This window comes from Petromyzon marinus, chromosome 72, assembly GCF_048934315.1.
Source record: "Petromyzon marinus isolate PM22_M1 ecotype Great Lakes invasive population chromosome 72, UKy_Petmar_22M1.pri1.0, whole genome shotgun sequence".
In the NCBI taxonomy this organism is placed as follows: Eukaryota; Metazoa; Chordata; class Hyperoartia; order Petromyzontiformes; family Petromyzontidae; genus Petromyzon; species Petromyzon marinus.
The window spans coordinates 5,431,658-5,452,101 of NC_133738.1; the positions used below are offsets into that span (position 1 = coordinate 5,431,658).

A 20,444-nucleotide genomic window follows, 5' to 3' on the forward strand; every position below is an offset into this window, starting at 1 on the left:
GAAAAAAATAAACTTGGCAGGAACCCCTCCTGGCAAAAAAGAGTCGGCCAGCTTAAGTCACAAAGTGCCTTGGCATCCCTTCATCTGGAGGCAGGAGCGGCAGTGCCCAATTACGATTTAGTGATACGCGACAGATATCGCCACAGCGCGGTGTTGCACTTACCGACTTTGAAAATTGTTGAGAAAAGAGCTGAAAATCTCTGACCATGCGTGATTATCGATTTTCAAACGAAGTCAGTGGACAGTCACACGGTGTATGTGTGTGCCCACATATATATATATGATTGGGCGGGTGCTGCACCATGTAAAAATATATATTTTTTCAATAATCAAGTATTAACCTTTATGAAGGTTGGCAGGAAGAATGTGCGGATAGGCCCAATTTAAAATGTCAAACATACGGGAATGTACACAGATGCGGATATATCCGCAGGGTTTGGCCATTTGAATTGTTATACTGATAGGAACCTCCTGGTTACACCAGCCCACAGGGGATTATTGTGTCCGTCCATCGTGCATCCAAAAATGGGAGTGGGGCTGGGTGGAGAAGGGAGGGTGGGGAGGGGAGGGTGGGGAGGGGCTGGGTAGGGAGGGTAGGGAGGGTGGGGAGGGGAGGGTGGGCCTGGTGGGGAGGGGCTGAGTGGGGAGGGTGGAGCTGGGTGGGGGGTGGGAGGGGTGGGGCTGGGTGGGGTGGGGCTGGTCACCCCGTGGTGCCCTTATAAAACTCAACGTTTAACCTACTCACGCCGGCTTGTGCCCGCCCTCAGTCGGGCATATTTGCGGAATACACCACGCCGCCGTTGACCCTGGCCATTGTCGAGCAACCCAACGTTCCTACCAGCTCCCTCCGCAGGAATGTGTTTCAGGAATGTGGTCTGGAGGCGTTGGCGTAGTGAGTTAGCGCACCTTGCACGACACACCCTGTTAACTTCCGTACGATTCCCGGCTATGCCTAGCACACGTGGAAAGTGATATCCTGATCAAGCCCCCGCGAGCGGGGGGCCCTCTTGCACCGTCTCATTCTGTTTGGCGTGGGGAAGTATGATCAAATGACCCCCCACCCCGTGAACGACATGGTTCTCCGAGGCTGTCGACCAGCAGTGGTTTGGGGTAGCCGCGGTGGTGGGATGTTAACTCCCTCACCTGATATGCAGGAGATCGTGGGTTCAATGTCAATGGCGGGACAAATCTGAACCCTGTCTGGGCCTCCTCGAGCTCGAGGTCGACTCAGCCTGAAGATGCCGACACGGGGCTCTGTGTGAGGGAAATGTGAGCATGAGGAAGACGACGTTTTTGCCACCCAATGGTGTGCAAGGTGCTGCTTGTCTATGCAAAGACGCCGCCTTCGTTGGTTGTAATACCTATCTCATGATGCTGTGGCTTGCAAAGTTTGGTCGTACATATTATGTACATTGTTTATTTTTAAATTGGAATCACAGTTCCAATGATCACTGCTACATTATTTTTGGAGCTTTATTTTGGTGATTTCGAAAAGGTTCTGGTTTAGCCATATTTGTTTGTTGTAGTACACAGAGTTAGACTGGTAACTGTAATTGAAATTGTCTCATGGTTATTGTTTGGCTTGCATCCCACTGGGATTTTTGCACACAGCGTTGATATGCGGTGCTTTTTCTGGAAGACTTTGCTGTTTTTTTCCTGGATTTTTTCTGTTGCTCGTAGTCGCTTTAAGATGTTTTCTTGTTCATGTTTTTGTTTGTTGTAGTTGCACCCGATTCAAGAGCCGAATGGCTCACAGGGCTATACTAAAATAAATTAACTGAAATGAAATTAATTGAAGGTCTCGGGGTTCAGATCTCACCGCAGGATACAATTCGTCATTATGACAATGATGCACGAGTACTAGGAAAGAAGCACTCGGAAACCTGTTTTAATTTAAGCAACTTTAATCTCAACTTGCCCTAACATCCACCAAATCTTACCATCTGAATTCCAACAACAGTGCCCATGCAAATATAAGTACTCATCAATCTGTACTGGATGATCATTAAAGCATCAAAGGTCAAATCTAACGATGACGTGGTTAACCCAGTGCAACAGGCAACAGCTCAAGATGGAAATATTCGCACAAAAGGCGTTCCCATCAAATGAATATCAAACAGTTAGAAAAAGTCAATGATCTGATCTCACAATCACGTGATTAAACTACAACAATAGGCTGTCTTATGCTAACGCGACCATACACGATTCCCGTGTGTGTGGCATGCAAGCTGAGATTCTGCTTGGCCCACAACCTGTACAAGGTAGAGTTAAAAGTAGTGAGTGAGTGTAAAGTTAATGTTTCTCTTTCTTCTTTCCGAACAATACCTCAAGTCCCACAACGATGTGTAGTAGAACGGCAGGCTGGGCCCACAATTGTTGTGTGCTCGCGGCCCTGCTGCTCGCTGCTCCTTCGCACCGTTGTCTGTGCATCGTGCTCGATCCACGTTGGAGGATCCTCAATGCTCCACAGTGAGCACGCTCGTGGTCAGCCGCTAGCTCCTGGGCTGCACGTTTGCAGGGTATCTGCACGCCAGGCTCGATCTGCAGTTGGAGTACTCTGGCCACGCTGCTCCTCATTCCTTTTCAGTAGCTGACTGCTTCGCGCGAGCACCCTTGGTGCCCCCCTCCCTCGCGAGATCTCCTTCGCCCAGCTCGCTCTCCAAAACTCATCAAAACTCTTATCATCAGAATATCAGTCACTTGGACAACGTAACTTATCCAGCCTATAGCTTGGACAACATTCATGCACACTCGACATTTGTGTATAACTCAAATTGAGTTGCGAGAAGCTAAGAGGTGTGCAAATTCATTTTCACATAATACTGTGATGAGCTAAGACGTGTGAGAAGTTAACTCAAATTTCCACTTAACTTCTCACAGTACTATGTGAAAATGCATTTGCACACCTCTTAGCTTCTCACAACTCTTAGATGAGTACAGTACAACTTCTCGAAGTACTTGACTCTGCAAGTGACTCAACACATAAGGAAAACACGTAAAATAAAACACTTTCAGCGATACTCAGTCTGTCAGCGCAGAACTCAACACTTAGCGACACAGAGCCTTTGCCTCTGCAAGACTCTTGACACTTGGCTGGTTACGGGTGCCAGTCTCGGAGTTTGCCTCGGCAAGAATGACTTGTATGATCCATAATAAAGGTTTTTGGGTTAGATCGCGTTTATTTATAAATGTGTCGTAACCCTCCACCACCCGACACGGCCAATCAGCAAAAAAAGGTGTCACGTTGACAAAAAGACAAATAATTCACTACTTTAGCCCACCGGTGTGTTGAAGAGCGAATCCACATTTACAGTTTGAGTACGACGTTTCGCTGGTAAATACAACCAGCATCATCGGGCAATTCGCCAGAATGGTAAAGCCCTCGCTTGCTCCCGGTTTTATATAGAGCAGCAGGGTGACGTCATCACTTAACTCATATCAGGTGCAGTGATTAGAGGCGGAGGAGGGGTATTGTAATTATATGATCGATTAGTAATCAGTCATTGGTTATGATTAGTAATGAGTTGTAGATTAGTAATTCTTTAAATCAAAATGTAATGTGTATTATTTAATAATACGCTTCCAGGCCGCACTAAGCCTGCAGCTGTCATGTTAAACTGACTTGTATGATGTTGGGTGATGTTTATATAGGATTTCTAGCTCATGTGATGCATTACCTAAGACACATTATGGCCCAATTTTCTCCCACCTTTGCACACGTGGTGCATCCTTTGGGTCAGCCTGAATGCATCATGGCTTGGGACAGTCAAAAACAAATTTTATTAGAAATGTGTTTCTGCCTGTCCCAAGCCAGGATAAAGGAGGAGGGTTGTTGTCTGGTGACAACCGGCCACAAAACCCTAAAGACAAAACATGGAAAGTCATTGCAAACAAATGGCCCTCAGTCCCGGGCAGCACTTAAGTGGGCAGAGAGTGTGAAGAATATTGGGACCCAATGACTCTGCCCCTAGCTGGCAGTGCAGACCCGGGCGGTGGTAGTATGTTGTCCACAGATATCAAGATAGAGGCACAAAATGGAAAAAGCAGAAGGTTGACTACATGGAATACTGGAACAATGCCACAAGAGAGAGGACCAAGCTATGGCAGCCACAGTTATGAGGATGTTGCGGTGGATGTTGGGTTTAACAAGGACGAACACGGTGATAAATGAAGAAAATGTAATTGACGGTGCGTGCTTTTATTTTAGCCAATGGTGTTTATACCTTGACTTAAATCTTTCGTGACTGCAGGTATTCATATTCTTTGGGTCTTTCGATAAAGTCACTTAGATGGGTTCAAAGAAATAACAAAAAAACAAAAAACTACGACGTTTCGATCGCAACGCTTGTGTTGTTATTTTTTTGAACCTATCTACGTGACTTTACCGAAAGACCCAAAGAATATGGTGTTTATACCGTTGTATACATAAGGACGAGGCGGGAGCCTGTCTTGTCTGTAACAATGACATGTGGTATTTGTATGGGGTGTAATATATTTTATTTGTGAACTTCCTAGTTCTCGCGTGTGTGCGTGTGTGCGTGCGTGCAAGAAATGACCTGACTAGACACGTTCCATCACGGGGCGGCCACGGTGGCTCGTAAAATGTTAACTACCTCGCCTGGTATACAGGAGGTTGTGGATTTTATCCCGACCCTGACGCCCGTGGCATATTTGGAGTTTGCGTGTATCTCTCACTCTATCTCTCTCCCCGTGGTCGCATGGATTTTTCCCCGAATCCTCTGGTTTTCCCCTCCACATTTATAATAAACATCTATATGCAATAAATTCCCACATGATAAGCCACTTCGTTGAGCTATGAGTTGTGTCCAGGTCGCTTCTGAAAAATAACTACATAGCTCAATAGGCCTTACCTGGTAAGATAAAACAATATTTAGTTGTATTTCTTTATTTTTTCAAGTGATGTATTTACCTTTCCTATACTTTGCACTCCTATCGTGTTTTTGTTTTTTTGTTATTGTTGTAACTTTCTGTAAGAAAGAGTTTCGTAGCTCATTGGATTCCTCCAGTATTAATAAGTATCCTGATTCTGACTTGAGCCACTTCGTTGAGCTATCATTTGTGGTAGCCTGGTCGCTTCTCTGAAAAAAAAGCTACGTAGCTCTGTGGGGCCTTACATTTGGTAAAGATGGGAGGTAGGGGAGGAGAGGGACTAACTTTGGAATACCCCTTTTTACTGCTGGGAGGACAGAGTTGGAGAAATTAAAGGAACAAAGAAATTCCATTGTTTCAACCCCTGCGCTGGAAGATCGAATTTTAACTCATTTCTGCCATTTGGTGGAATGGATATTGCAGATGGCATGACACTAAAACGAGAGTCTATTGTCCATGGCGCCACGGTGGCTAAGAGACGTTAACTACCTCGCCAGGTATGTAGGAGGAAATGGGTTCAATCCAGACCCTGACGATGCCTGCTATTATATATTATGAGTTTGCTTGTCTCTCTCCCTGCAGTCGCGTGGATTTTCCCCCGGGTCCTCGGGTTTTTCGCGTTCAGAGTATTTGACTACTGCTATACATTTCCACGTGGTGATAAGCCACTTCGCTGAGCTGCTACCATCTGTGATAGCCATGTCGCTTCTGAAAAATAGCTATATAGCTCAGTGGGCTTTACACCTCGTACAATATCAAAGATAGTATTGTTCACCTCACACCAAGAAACGAGCCTTGCCCCCAAGGTGTACGCGGAATCAACAGTCACTCGGCATGTCGGCAACGACGTTGATGAAAGCTTGACAGTTGAATGCTTTGGGCAGTTTCAGCCCCAGTCATTTCTGCCATTACGGGATCACCAACAGTGGAGAAAAAGTCAACGAATCGGCTGCATCAGCTTCCAGTTACCGAACGAATGCATGCCAATGTTGTGCTCATTACACACAAATAGCGCTTGCCACAAGTGAGCCACGATAACTTGCTGCTAATCTCGTCAAGGTGCATAAACTATCATCACACGAACTCTGCTCATCCTCGCAGCAGCAGCGGCTTTTGGCTAACCACTGAACAAAGAGGGGCACCCCTTTGTGCGGCGCTTTCAGGTGCACTTCCACAGCCGTCTGGAACGCTGTTCCTTCCGATATTAGGAAGCCACGGGAGCTATGCATTTGAAGTCTAGCTTGAAAACTAAGTTGATGTTTTGGCTTAGTTCGCTGTCCTTCGCCCACACCTCCGATTATGAATACGTACGTTACGAAATAAGTTCAACATATATACAATGAATACACGCAGGTGATTGTAATGTATCATGGATTCCGGTTTCTAGATTCCAGGGTTCATTTCAAGATTAATTTCAAGTGTTAAGGGATAATGTTAAAATAAATGTTTTCATTGCAAGCTTCGATTTGGTGGAGCTATTTGAGAAAAGTGACTCACTGCTTGAGGATATGTTTAAAATGTCAAGAATGCGGAAAAGTACAAAGGTGTGCTGGATATCTGTGGGGGTCTGGCCATTGCATGCAAATTCAGGATTGTGGCAGCGAAATTTTCTGCAGTGATTTAGCGCACTGCCCTCTAAACCCCGGTCACCTGAGTTCAATTCCCAGCTGGGACTAACATATTATTTTAAAAAAACATTCATTTTTATTTTGCCACACCACCTCCTTTTGATTCTCTTTTTAATCGGAATTTATTATATCCCTGACTTCTAATTAGGCTCGGAGTTATACGTGAGATAAGCCATGTTTTAGACAGACAGTGTTTCTAAATGAAGAGGGAAAAAACCAGAGGACCCGGAGGAAAATTCACGTGACTTCGGGGAGAGAGACACTCAAACTCTAAATGTACAGCAGCAGGAATCGTCAGGGTCTAGATTGTATCCATGCTCTCCTGTATACCAGGCGAGGTAGTTAACATCTCCTAGCCACCGTGGCACCCAGGACTCTGGCAGGGCTTTGTTGTCGTTTTGGTATTATGACGCCTGCAATATCCATTCTAGCAAATTGCACACATCCGTTGAAATTCGATCTTCCACCGTGACGGTTGAAGAAATGGAATGTTTAGTTTCTTTATTCCCTCCTACTGTCCTCCCAACACTATAAATGGGTATTCCAGAGTTAGTCAATCAGAGGGTGAGTGCTTGCAGTTACACCAATACGTCTGGTCACCATAATAACAGAAGGGCAGTTTATATATAAAATATAAATAATGAAATATTGTACCGCACTGCTATGCGCCCACAACTACCCCTTCTTGCTTGCATCAATTCGCATTGGCCAGAGTGATGGGGTGACGACAAATAACCCCCAAACATTCACTGGGAGCAGAGCCTCCCAAATCCACAAGGTGAATTGACAAAGGGACTGCACATGTACGTGCTACATACTCAACCAGGGGAAAAAATCTGGAGGCCTCTGTCCATCCACTAATGCACAAAGAGCCACCAAAAATCCACGTCAGTCATGTGCAATTGAGTTTTGTTGTTGCTACACAATTCACCGTGAAAGACAGCGAGGAATCGTAAAAAAGAGGGGAAATGGTTGATATATGAATTTCCACGTAGGGGCATCATGGTGGAAGCAAGATGTTAACTACCTCGCCTGGTATATAGGAGGGTGTGTGTCCGATCCCGACTCTGACTCCTCTATATTTGGAGTTTGCATGTGTCTCTCTAGGCAGAGACCGGAATTTAATTCCCGCTCATGGCCACCAACACTAGCGGCGATTATCTGAACCCGGCCCTGGGCCTCCCTAGGTCCACTCAGACTCAAATGAGTACCTGATCCGATGTGTAGTAAACATGGCACTGGGGAGACACATGAAGCCAGACGTGGTGCTGACCACCTGCTCGGGTTACCGTGTTCATAGCATTTAACAGCTAACCACTGCACAACCGCTCGCCACATACAGATCTAGTGACATAGCGCTGACTGTTGGACAGCAGCAGCAACTGCAGGTGGGCACTTAGCACACACGCCGCTGAGCATATACACGGGTGTGCCGGCAGGGCGGAGGAACTGGGGCAAGGGTCATGATAGACCTCGTGTGGAAGCCCCAGCAAATCTCTAGATGGTTCGAGAAGGGAGGCGTGGCCAGGGCAGAGAGCGAGAGCTCTGGGCTGCCGGTTCTGGGATTGGACCCATCTCATCATTGCTGTCATCGTCGTCGCCCTTGTCGCTGCCACCTTCGCCTGATCATTGTGCAGCCAGACAGTAGTTGGCTGTCCCCGGTCGAAGCCGTGGGTGCAACGCGGACAGGGTTGTGCCTGGAATGGGGTGCGCGGCAGCGGAGTCGTGTGTGAGAGAGAGGGGGCCCGAGTGGTGCCGTGAGCTCGGCAACAACGACGAATAAAGAGGGCACGGCTGTGCCTCCTGCGACCACCTCGTCTCCGGCTGACAGTTTGTGCGACGCATGCCACCCGCAAGTACAGATGACACTGCACATACAAAGAAGCTTGAATCTTCACTGGTATATAGGCTGGAGCCGACCCTTGCCAGGGGCACGACTCTGCCCTCGGGCTCTTCAGTCTTCAGGAGGCTTCTTGTCTTCAGCTGGACGACGACTGCCTGGACCGTTCAGAGGTCCGGCTTTTATACAGAGCCGTGGCTCGCTCCGCCCCGGCCACGCCTTCCTTCTCGATCCTTCTAGAAGAACCTGGGGGGTGATGCTATCCCCCAGCCCACCTCCTGGGGTCTGGGGTCTGCATCCCGGTTACCATTGGGCCCCGTGGCCCACAGTCCATTAACACCGAGGCTCAGCCCCTCTTCCGCCCCCTATTGGCACGTATGATATACTACCGGGTAACAGCACGGGAAGTGTACAATAATAGCTCTACATATTCAAAGACATTCATACATACACATACATACGTACGTACATACATACTTCATGGTCAACGATGTTGAGTTGCATTCAAAGGAATGCATCCAAGAGGATGGCCCCACTGAAGGAAACGGAGCACCGAAATTACGCCGAACGTGGCAGGTGCTGGCTGAGCTTTGTCACGTTGCCGGATCATCTAGGGGTAGATTAGAGTGCGATTTGGAGAGGCCTTTGTTCATCGGTAACTTGCTGCTGGCTGACAATGATGATAGAATGATGGGGGGGGGGGGGGTATATAATTGACGGTGCATCCTTTATTTGCCAATAGTGTTTATACTTGGTGCAGCGATTTTGGCTGTGACTGGTCCCATGTGAAGACGGAAGCTTGCGTTGCCTCCGAAACGTCGTGTTTTAAATGTTTATTTTATTTCGTTTTACCTACGTGACTTTACCGAATAAAACCAAAGAGTAAAAATATATGTTTATTTAATAATAACTTAGCCCTAGCTGGGAATTTAACTCAGGCGATTGGGGTTTAGAGGTCAGTGTCCTAACCAGTGCATAAAAGCTCGCGGCCACAATCCTGAATTTGCATGCAATGGTATGACCTCAACACTTTTCCAGCACACCTTTGTACTTTTCCGCATTCTTGACATTTTAAACACACCCTCTGGCACAGAGTCACTTTTCTCAAATATCTTCTGCAACATTTAAGACTTGATGTAGTTGAATACCACCATTTTTAACATTTGGAATTCAGTAAAAGAAGTCAACTCATCTAGAAACTGGATTGCATTATACACTAGCGGGAAGTGCCCGGCGTTGCCCGGGCCAAAAAATATATTTCAAAACTACTCTTAAAATCTAACAGCAGTGCGTACTGACTGTGGTGGTACCTGTTATGATTACAGCAGTGCATGCCGACTGTGGTCGTACCTGCTGTCACTACAGTAGAACATGCTGACTCTATTGCAGTATTTATCGACTCTATAGCACAAAGTACTCACCTGACAGAGTGGCGTGGTGAGGCCTAGTCCCATACAGAGCCTCAGGCCTCGCCTAGATTGTCCAGCCGGCCGAAGTGGCACCTTGGCAGGCTGGGGCTGGGCTGCTACCCCTGACCCCCCCCCCCCCCCCCTCCGCCAGCCACGATCTCCTCGGCCGCTCTGCAGTAATATCTACGGCCTATAGTGGTAACATCTACCAACTGTATAGTAGTAACTACACGCATCGGGGTGGGGGGGACATCATACAGTGAAGAATTTACCTGAGCGTTTAGTGTATTTTATAGCATTTTGAACACAAAATAAAATTTCCCCCTCACTCCCACCGAAGGCGTGCGACTTGGCATGGGCCATCCCCCCACCAAAGGTGTGTGAGTTGGTATGGTCGTGCACGCGTCATAAATAAATAAAGAGAAAGCAGAAAAATCGCACTCAATCGCTAATTCAACTAACATTAAAGTTGACGGATGTGAAAAAGGAATAGCGCTTGCTCACGGCGGGGCTTACGGCGTGGTACCTGGCTATTTTTATTTTATGTAAACCCCACCGTTGGAGAGCCAAATTCTTCGCAAGTGTGCGAACGCATACAAACCCACACACACACCCACACATCAACAATTATTGACTTTTATATATATACATTTTAAATACTGAACAGACATTTATCGTACTCTTTGGTTCTTTCAGTGACGTCATGTAGGTAGAAATATTGCATGTGAGTGTAAGATCGGAGGGCGACCTCCAAGACGGGAGGCGTGGAAGTGGCTATGTTAATGTGAGTGATTAGCATGTTTACGTGAGATCGGAGATTAGCATGTTAATGGAAGATCGCAGAGCAGCAACGTCAAGCTTGTGAGCGAGGTGGCTGTTTTAGTGTGGGAAATTTTAACCTGTTAATGTAAAATCAGAGAGCTGAAAATAACAACTAAAGTGGTAGGATGGGAATATCACAGCCAGTTATGACTTTTCCTGGTTAATACTGTCCTTCAAATGATTGCTCAGCTTATACCCATCTTCTCGGTTGAAATTGTTTCTGTGTTCTATCTGGATGGCTTCATGGACAAATCTTTGATGGTAGCCCGAAGGTTTCCAGAGTACCCTGGTCTCGGAATAAACAATATCGTGCGTGCACACCGCATTATAACAAGGATCAACCACTACAGAGGTATTGGTGCTGCCGTGTTTCAAATCTGCCTTGTGTTCGCGAACACGATCCGAGACATGTCGTTTCGTTTTCCCAATGTAACTGCTGCCGCAGACACAACTTAGTTTGTAGACACCAGAGTATTGCATGTCAGGAATGACATCCGTCACAGATGGGATCAAATTACAGATTTTGTCTACTGTATTGAATTGGACCTGGATCTTGTGTTTGTTTAAGATTTTGGAAAACTTTTTGGTAACACCTGCTATGTTTGGCAAGGTGATGGTTTTGATTGGGTGCTCAGATGGTTGTCTCCCCATGAATGGGGATACAGCTTTGCGGATTGTGCGGTCTGCGTATCCATTCATCTTGAGGGCTTGGTGTACGTGCTCCAGTTCACTGGCTAGGTGGCGCTGGTCGGAGATGCAGTGGGCCTCGCCCTCCACTTTACGTCTTGTATGGCAGAAAGGGCTGGTGCTAAGTTGACCGAGGGCCTCATAAAAAAAGACGGTCACCGCATCTTCGTGCAGCACTTTCAGATGCGCTCCTGCGGCCGTCTGGAACGCTCCTCCTCCAGATATTCGGAAGCCACTGGGAGCTATACACTTTTAAATAATCTGAATTGAAAACTGATTTCTTTAGAACTGATTGTTGTTGTATTTAGTTTGTTTAGCACGTAGGCTTTCGCGATCAATATTATTAATGAAAAAACATTTTTGGGTTAGATCGCCTTATTTATAAATGTGTCGTAACCCTCCACCAACCGACATGGCCAATCAACAAAAATGTGTCACGTAGACAAAAGGCAAATAGTTCACTACTTTAGCCCACCGGTGTGTTGAAGAGTAAATACACAACATTTACAATTTTTGAGTACTACGTTTTGCTGGTAATTACATCCAGCATCATCGGGCAATTTGGCAGAACAGTGAAGCCTTCCACTTGCTCCCGGTCTTAAATAGAGCAGCAGGGTGACGTCATCATTTAACCTATTCAGGTGCAGTGATGTGAGGTGGAGGGGGGTATTGTTATTATAATTAGTAATCAGTAATTATTAAGATTAGTAATCAGTTGTAGATAAGTAATTAGTTGTAATGTGTATTATTTAATAACTGAACCCAATTACTATAACCACTCAGGTGCAGAAATTAGAGGTGGGGAGGTTATTGTAATGATATAATAGATTAGTAATCAGTTAATTGTTATTATTAGTAATCAGTTGTAGATTAGTAATTAGTTGTAATGTGTATTATTCAAAAACTTAAGCCAATTATTATACCCAAGCAGATGCATAAATCAGAGGGGGCGGGGGGGGGGAAGATGTTATTGTAATTATATACTACGTTAGTAATCAGTGAATTAGTATGTGTTTCCCCTATAAGGAATTGTAATTGTAATATGTATTATTTAATAATATGCTTCCAGGCCGCACTAAGCCTTTAGCTGTCAGAGCGATTAAAGTTATTTGTATTTCTCTCTATTTCAATGGATTCTCTAATTAATCTTGGCCAGTAATAATTAGTTTTACACAACACTTCAACGTTATGAAAATCAATTGAGTGGCCTTGTTTGCAAGAATGTTCTGCCGCTGCCGACAGTTGTGTTTCAGATGATTTAATATTTCTTTGGTGTTCTTTGAGTCTTACGCTGATGTTATGTCCCATCTGTCCAATATTGCATCTGCCACACAAACAATTAATCCGATATACACCTTCTGTTAATAATTTAGGTAATTCGTCTTTAGTGCAAGATACTAGTTTTTGATTTTTTTGTAACTGTACCAAATCTTATTTTAATGTTTTGTTTTTGCACAACACGGGCTAATTTGTCAGTTACTCCTAAGATATGGTATTTTAATTGTTTTAATAATCTGATCACTTTCAGCAGTGTTGTTTTGCGATCGTAATTTGCATTCAGTGCTCTGTTAATTTGAGCATTATTGTAGCCATCCTGTCGTAATGCTTCTTTAACGTGTATAATCTCTCTCCTTAGACTTTCACCATTTAACACTGTTTTAGCCCGATGTATGAGTGTCTTGATAAGAGAGGATTTCTGATCTGGGTAATGATGTGAATCTGCATTCAGATAGGCATCAGTGAGCGTTCCCTTTCGGTAAATCCTGTGTGTTACTTAGCCATTTAGGCCATGTCCAAGCAAATATCTAGGAACGGGAGTGTGTTATTCACCTCTATTTCCACGGTGAACTGGATGGCCGGGATTTGTGCATTGAGATTATTTAGAAAATAATTAAGTGCATCTTTACCATGTGGCCAAACAACCAAAGTGTCAACAACATATCTAAAGGAAAAAGATGGTTTTAATGTACTCGAGGCAAGTGCTTTTGTTTCAAAGTTTTCCACGAAATCCGGCTGATCTATTATACAATTACAATACACACCCTCCTCTCTGTCTCAAATCAGTGCACCTGAATGGGTTAAATTATTACGTAACCCTGCTCCTCTATTTAAGACCCAGAGCAGGTAGAGGGCTTCACTATTCTGGCAAATTGCCCGATGACGCTGGATGTAATTACCAGCAAAACGTCGTACTCAAAAATTGTAAATGTTGTGGATTCACTATTCAACACACCGATGGGCTAAAGTAGTGAACTATTTGTCTTTTGTCAACGTGACACTTTTTTGATGATTGGCCGTGTTGGGTGGTGGAGGTTTAAGACATTTATAAATAACGGGATCGAACTCAAAAAGCTTTAGGAATAGGTTTTACCCTTTTAACTGGCACAAAAACTGACACCTTTATTCAAGGCATCATGTTTGCAATAACCACAACACAAGCAGTCAAAATGCAAACAAAAAAGACAACTCTTATAATAATATGCACTGTCCTTGAATTTGATTGGTCCACACCCGAGACAGCTTTTCTTAGAGCCTAGTCTCTATTGGTGTTGGACCAGAAGACGCCAAAAGGCGTACAACTCAAAAACAGTGTACTATCAGAGTATTGAGGGCTCGGGGTGAGCATTTACATTATGAGACTGCCTGATTGATGACGCCGAGATTGTGAAGACGTAGATGGCGAAGAAGACTCCAGCAGCACGACGGGATCCCACTCCAAACGACAGCCCCGAGCTCCTGCTCGGGGCCCCCTTTAATCCTCCCTGCCTGGCCTCGCTCCGCCCCGGCCACGCCCCCTTTCTGGAACCTACTAACGGACTCCCGGGCTTCCCTCACGTGCCCCCTCTGTAACCTTTCCCCTACATCCCTCTCTCTTGTCTTTCACATGACCTGCTGTCAGTCAGGGCTGCTGTAACTGCGATCCCTTTCCCTGCCAGCAGCCAGCGCTATGCTGCTGCGTGACCGATTATATGTCACTACACGCCTATTGGAGGAGTAGGCCGAAGACTCTCTCAAGTTTTCCTCTCTCGTGGATAATCTTCAGCCAGGAGTGAGGTGAGCACAAATAATTTTGCTCTCCACCGCGAGAATGAACAAATACGGGGCAGAACTCGCTGTACACGTTGTGGCAGAACCGCGTTCCACAAATAACAGAACAAAATTATCACCTCTCCCCCCCAAACACCACGGTGCCCCCAGACTGAGAAGTTAAGGCTGAGAGGTTTTTATTTTTAATGTGCAAGCAATCCTGCACATGTGCATTTGCGCGGGCACAGCATTGTTGATTATATCTCCGTCACGGAGGGTTGTCTTGTCGTACTCTCACGGCACACCTGCCGTCACGAACCGTGAGAGATGACGTCACGTAACCACCTCTCCACTCATTTTTCCTCTTGAGAACATTTATTTAAAGCACTCATTTAACTGGTAATAGCTCTGGGCATTAAAACTGTATGCATATACGGTCTGTTCTCCTCTAACGTCACGTGTTTTCACAAAAGTGATTTGGACATAACAACGCAATGAACACATTTTGGAATGCGTTTTTTTCATAACACGGATGCGAATTTCACATAGTATTGCGATCGAGTGAAGGGAATTCTATATCACAGTGGCGAGTAGGAACCGGCGGTCATGTGGCTGCCTCGGCGTAGCACCATTATTATCACACGAGCAAGTATTGGGACACTATCCTACATGCAAATCCAGTAATTGTTCAGGCCCTGCATAGCTCGTGAGATGATGCGTGATAAGGGACTTGCTTTATACCCTATAATTATATATTATAACGCAATCGAGCGAACAGAACTAGGTCACGTGAGTAGAAGTGACTGTCTTGGCGTAGCATCATTCAACAAGACATTGGGATGCTGCTGGATGCTGCTTCTAGACCGCTGCTACCCTCCACTCACCTCCAGTCTTTGTTCAGGCCCTGCATTACGCAACATCATCTCACGTGCTATTATGGACCATTGCTTTACCCGCTATAATTATATATTATTTGTCTTAACACAATTTTTCCATAACGCAGTGTTCTTCAGGAACGTAACTTACTACTACTACCGCTGCCTTATATGAGGGCATGGACTGTATACTTTCGTTGTAAGATTTAGTAAGAAAATTAAATGACACAAGAAATTATCAAGAATTGTTTTTTTCAAATCATATGACTGTTATGGACCTTACATATTGCACGTGTCACAGCAATCATAATGTGATTCATCTTTAATTACGAATAACGCAACTAATAATAGATATCCATTGGAATTTATAAAACTACATTAAGACCCCCCCCCCCTCTCGAGTCTTTGAACCTGGTAGACGACATCACATTTACCCTTCCTCTAAGACCGAAGCGGTCCACCATTGTGGCCAATCGCCTGATTAGGCTGCTGGTTGCTGCTCATTGCTGTTCACACCAAGCAGAATGTCATGGTAACTCTGTGTAAATATGTATTGTTGGTTTAACTCCCCAACACACACAGCAACCAGTTCGTGCTGAAAGTCAACCAGATCATCACGTTTTGTGTTTACGCGACACAAACCCAGGCCCTTACTGATTAGCTGTGTCAGGTGGTGGCGGGTTTAATGACACATTTGTAAAGAAGCCCCTTTGAAACATCCCTTTTGAAAAAGGTGAAGTCCTTATTTTCATAATATGTAGATACATCGCAGCGTTCACAGTCAGCCCCGATGCCTTCCACCCTTGTAGTTCCTGGTCCCATGGCAAGAGCCCAGACTGCGGGCCTAGACATTAACTCCCTCGCCTGGTATACAGGAGGTAGTGGATTCAATCCCGACCCTGACAATGTGTGTTTGTATATTTGGAGTTTGCATGTCTCTCTCTCTCCACGTGATGATGGTATCAGCCACTTGGTTGAGCTGCTATCATTTTCTTTGGTTCTTTCTCACAAATATTATTGTGTTATTTTATTTTATCAATTTATTATTTTATTCTCATTCTACGTGACTTTACCGAAAGAACCAAAGAAGATGAATCATTGCAGTCACGAAAGCTTTAAATCGAAATCTGCTATCATTTGTGATGGCCAGGTGACTTCTGAAAAAGAGCTACACAGCCAAAGTGGGCCTTACCTGGTAAAACTAAAGAAAACATTGTTTACAATTCGGTTCAACACGTAGGCTTTTACAACCAGTATTATTCATGATGAAGTTTTTTTTTTAATTAGATCACGTTATTATAAATGTGCCGCACCTGACACGGACAATCAGTTTAAAATTGTGGGTGTCTAATACCAATTGGAGATTGGTGGTGCAGCAATTAGCACGATAATGCGCTACGAACGCAGGCAGAGGCCCAAGTTCGATACCCGCTCATGGCCACGAACAGCAGTGATGATTGAATATATATGTTGAATTTTTTTCGCACTGTATGCAGCCAACTGTTGCTAATCGGAGGTAGGGGGGGAAGGACAATAAACTAAAAACGAAAATAAAATGAGTTTGTCAATCTAGATGATGATGGAAAAGTTGGACAGCTCCCAGTGTCTTCCTAATATCAGAAGGCAGAGAGCGTTCCAGACAGCCGCAAAAGCAGCACATCTGAAAGCGCCGCATGAAGAAGGTGACCATCTTTGTTTGAAGGTTAGCTGAAACCTTCTGCTACTGCTGCAAGGGCGCTGCAGTAACTAGAATATGTTCACTACCTCGCCTGGTATACGTGATGGCGTGGGCACGATCTCGGACCCTGGCGCTTGCTGTATATTTGGAGTTTCCGTGTCTCTCTCCCCGTGGTTGTGAGGATGTTTCTCCGGGTCCTCCGGTTTTTACCTCCATCAATGTCAAGTGTTTTTAGTATTTAGCTGCTGCTAAAAAAAATTCCACACGACGATGATGAAGATGATACGCTACTTAGTTGAGCTATCATTTGCGATAGCCAGGTCGCTTCTGAAAAATAAGTTACATAGCTCGTTGGGGGCTTACCTGGTAAAATAATACAAAGGTTACTTTAGGGTGACCGGAGGTCACGTGATGATGGCTTATGCTCAGGGCATGTTCAGATATCGTATTGTTTGCCATGACCAGGAATTGTACTGAGGTTTGTTTTATTTTAATTTTTTTCAGGTCTAAGACACCAATGACCTATGCAGCTCTATTTTCATAAATGACCTGGCCACGACAAATTATATCAGTTCAAAGAAGTGGCTGATATCATCATCACGTTGTTAATGTACAGCCAAGTACTCTAAGTGCCTGATGTTGATTTTTAATGTGAAGGGATAAAATGGGAGGACCCGGAGAAAAATCCATGCAGGGCCCACCATTGGGAGAGAGAGAGAGAAGCGGACTCCAAATATACAACAGTCATCGTGAGGGTCTGGGATCAAACCCACGACTTCCTGCATACAAGGTGAGGTACTTAACACGTCCATGGGGATAGAGAGAAAGAGACTCGAAATATACAACAACAGGCATCTTCAGGGTCCAGGATCGAAACCACGACCTCATGTATACCGGCTACTGGAGCTATGCACTTTTAAATCTAGATTGAAAACTCATTCGATTTTGTGTTTAGTTTATTGTCCTTCCCCCGCACTTACATGGTTGGTGACGTAGGGTGCGAAAGAAGTTCGACAAACATACAGTGAGGGAAAAAAGAATTTGATCCCCTGCTGATTTTGTACGTTTGCCCACTGACAAAGAAATGATCAGTCTATAATTTTAATGGTAGGTTTATTTGAACAGTGAGAGACAGAATAACAACAATAAAATCCAGAAAAACGCATGTCAAAAATGTTATAAATTGATTTGCATTTTAATGAGGGAAATAAGTATTTGACCCCTCTGCAAAACATGACTTAGTACTTGGTGGCAAAAAACTTGTTGGCAATCACAGAGGTCAGACGTTTCTTGTAGTTGGCCACCAGGTTTGCACACATCTCAGGAGGGATTTTGTCCCACTCATCTTTGCAGATCTTCTCCAAGTCATTAAGGTTTCGAGGCTGACGTTTAGCAACTCGAACCTTCAGCTCCCTCCACAGATTTTCTATGGGATTAAGGTCTGGAGACTGGCTAGGCCACTCCAGGACCTTAATGTGCTTCTTCTTGAGCCACTCCTTTGTTGCCTTGGCCGTTTGTTTTGGGTCATTGTCATGCTGGAATACCTATCCACGGGCCATTTTCAATGCCCTGGCTGAGGGAAGGAGGTTCTCACCCAAGATTTGACGGTACATGGTCCCGTCCATCGTCCCTTTGATGCGGTGAAGTGGTCCTGTCCCCTTTGCAGAAAAAAACACCCCTAAAGCATAATGTTTCCACCTCCATGTTTGACAGTGGGGATGGTGTTCTTGGGGTCATAGACAGCATTCCTCCTCCTCCAAACACGGCGAGTTGAGTTGATGCTAAAGAGCTCCATTTTGGTCTCATCAGACCACAACACTTTCACCCAGTTGTCCTCTGAATCATTCAGATGTTCATTGGCAAACTTCATACGGGCATGTATATGTGCTTTCTTGAGCAGGGGGACCTTGCGGGCACTGCAGGATTTCAGTCCTTCACGGCGTAGTGTGTTACCAATTGTTTTCTTGGGACTATGGTCCCAGCTGCCTTGAGATGATTGACAAGATCCTCCCCTGTAGTTCTGGGCTGATTCCTCACCGTTCTCATGATCATTGCAACTCCACGAGGTGAGATCTTGCATGGAGCCCCAGGCCGAGGGAGATTGACAGTTCTTTGTGTTTCTTCTATTTGTGAATAATCACACCAACTATTGTCACTTTCTCACCAAGCTGCTGGGCAATGGTCTTGTAGCCCATTCCAGCCTTGTGTAGGCCTACAATCTTGTCCCTGACATCCTTGGAGAGCTCTTTGGTCTAGCCACGGTGGAGAGTTTGGAATCTGATTGATTGATTGCTTCTGTGGACAGGTGTCTTTTATACAGGTAACAAGCTGAGATTAGGAGCACTCCCTTTAAGAGTGTGCTCCTAATCTCAGCTCGTTACCTGGATAAAAGACACCTGGGAGCCAGAAATCTTTCTGATTGAGAGGGGGTCAAATATTTACTTCCCTCATTAAAATGCAAATGCATTTATAACATTTTTGACATGCGTTTTTCTGGATTTTTTGTTGTTATTCTGTCTCTCACTTCAAATAAACCTACCATTAAAATTATAGACTGATCATTTCTTTGTCAGTGGGCAAACGTACAAAATCAGCAGGGGATCAAATACTTTTTCCCTCACTGAACGTACAACGAAAGTTCGCAGTTACTGTTTTCTGTTTATATGTGATCTCAAGATCAGGACCTGGTCACAACAGCTTCCTTGTGGCTGAAAACCTGCCTGCTCAGAGAGGAGAGAGTTGGGATAGCATGACTCGCTCCAGTAGTTTGTAGGCGGTACAAACAAGAGACATTGGCCTGTAGATGTGTGGGTCATTCTCAGCTTTTCCTGGCTTGAGGAGAGCAATCACTTTTGCTTTTCTCCAAAGTCTTAGTAGCCTGCTGGTGGCGATGATTTTTTTTAAGTTCGTCAGCCAGGTTTCTTCCTTTGCTGCCAAGGTGTTTTAGGAATTCCAGGAAAATCCCATCTATTCCAGTGGATTCACCTGCTTTGTTTCCACCATGCGGCATCTATTTCTTCTAGAAGTACAGCGACAGACAGAGGAAAGTTTTTAACACTGGTGGAAAGTGTATCTTTTGTGGCTTGTTTCATTGTGCATTCTTGTTTAAGACTTGAGATTGTTTTTGCATTGCCGAGAAGCTGTGCCATTATCCTATGAGCAGTTGTCTTGTGAGTCCGGTGCTCTGAGGGTACCATTCTTAGTCTCTAGATAGAAAGCACAGGTCTGGGTTGTATTCGCTATTCCAGGGATTCTTGTCCCAATTGTGAAGTCGTTGTCTGCCTGAATGACTTCCGTTGCATCATTGATGTGATGCGCGATGTAAGTAGTCAGACCATGTTTATCGTGGCCCTTGGAAGCAGCGAGGATGTACCCTGTAATGTTCTATCATAGAGAGCTCCTTTCCTCCACGTGTCTCATGGATAGTCGGGATGTTGATGTTTTCTTGCTGAAGGATCTTAGTGAGGACATCTGTCCTCACTTGGGATAGGCCCTGAACATTTTGCTGACATGGCCCTGAGGAGGATCTCTCTTGCCAGGCTCGTTCTTTCTGCTGTAACCCAGAGGTCAACCAGCTACATATGGTTT

General features: G+C 44.9%; 2 protein-coding genes across 3 annotated transcripts in view; both read right to left on the bottom strand.

The window, feature by feature from the left end:
• The window catches only part of LOC116957347 (uncharacterized), an 82,119-nt gene extending 81,624 nt beyond the window's left edge, over positions 1–495 (bottom strand). The window contains exon 1 of one of the 2 annotated variants that reach the window (XM_076055702.1): positions 164–495. The gene's annotated coding sequence lies outside the window, so the exon portion shown is untranslated. The remainder of the gene's footprint in view (positions 1–163) is intronic. The other variant, XM_076055701.1, reaches the window with a different exon arrangement.
• Positions 1–20,444, bottom strand: part of LOC116957306 (uncharacterized) — a 205,970-nt gene that overhangs the window by 137,013 nt on the left and 48,513 nt on the right. The window lies entirely within an intron of this gene.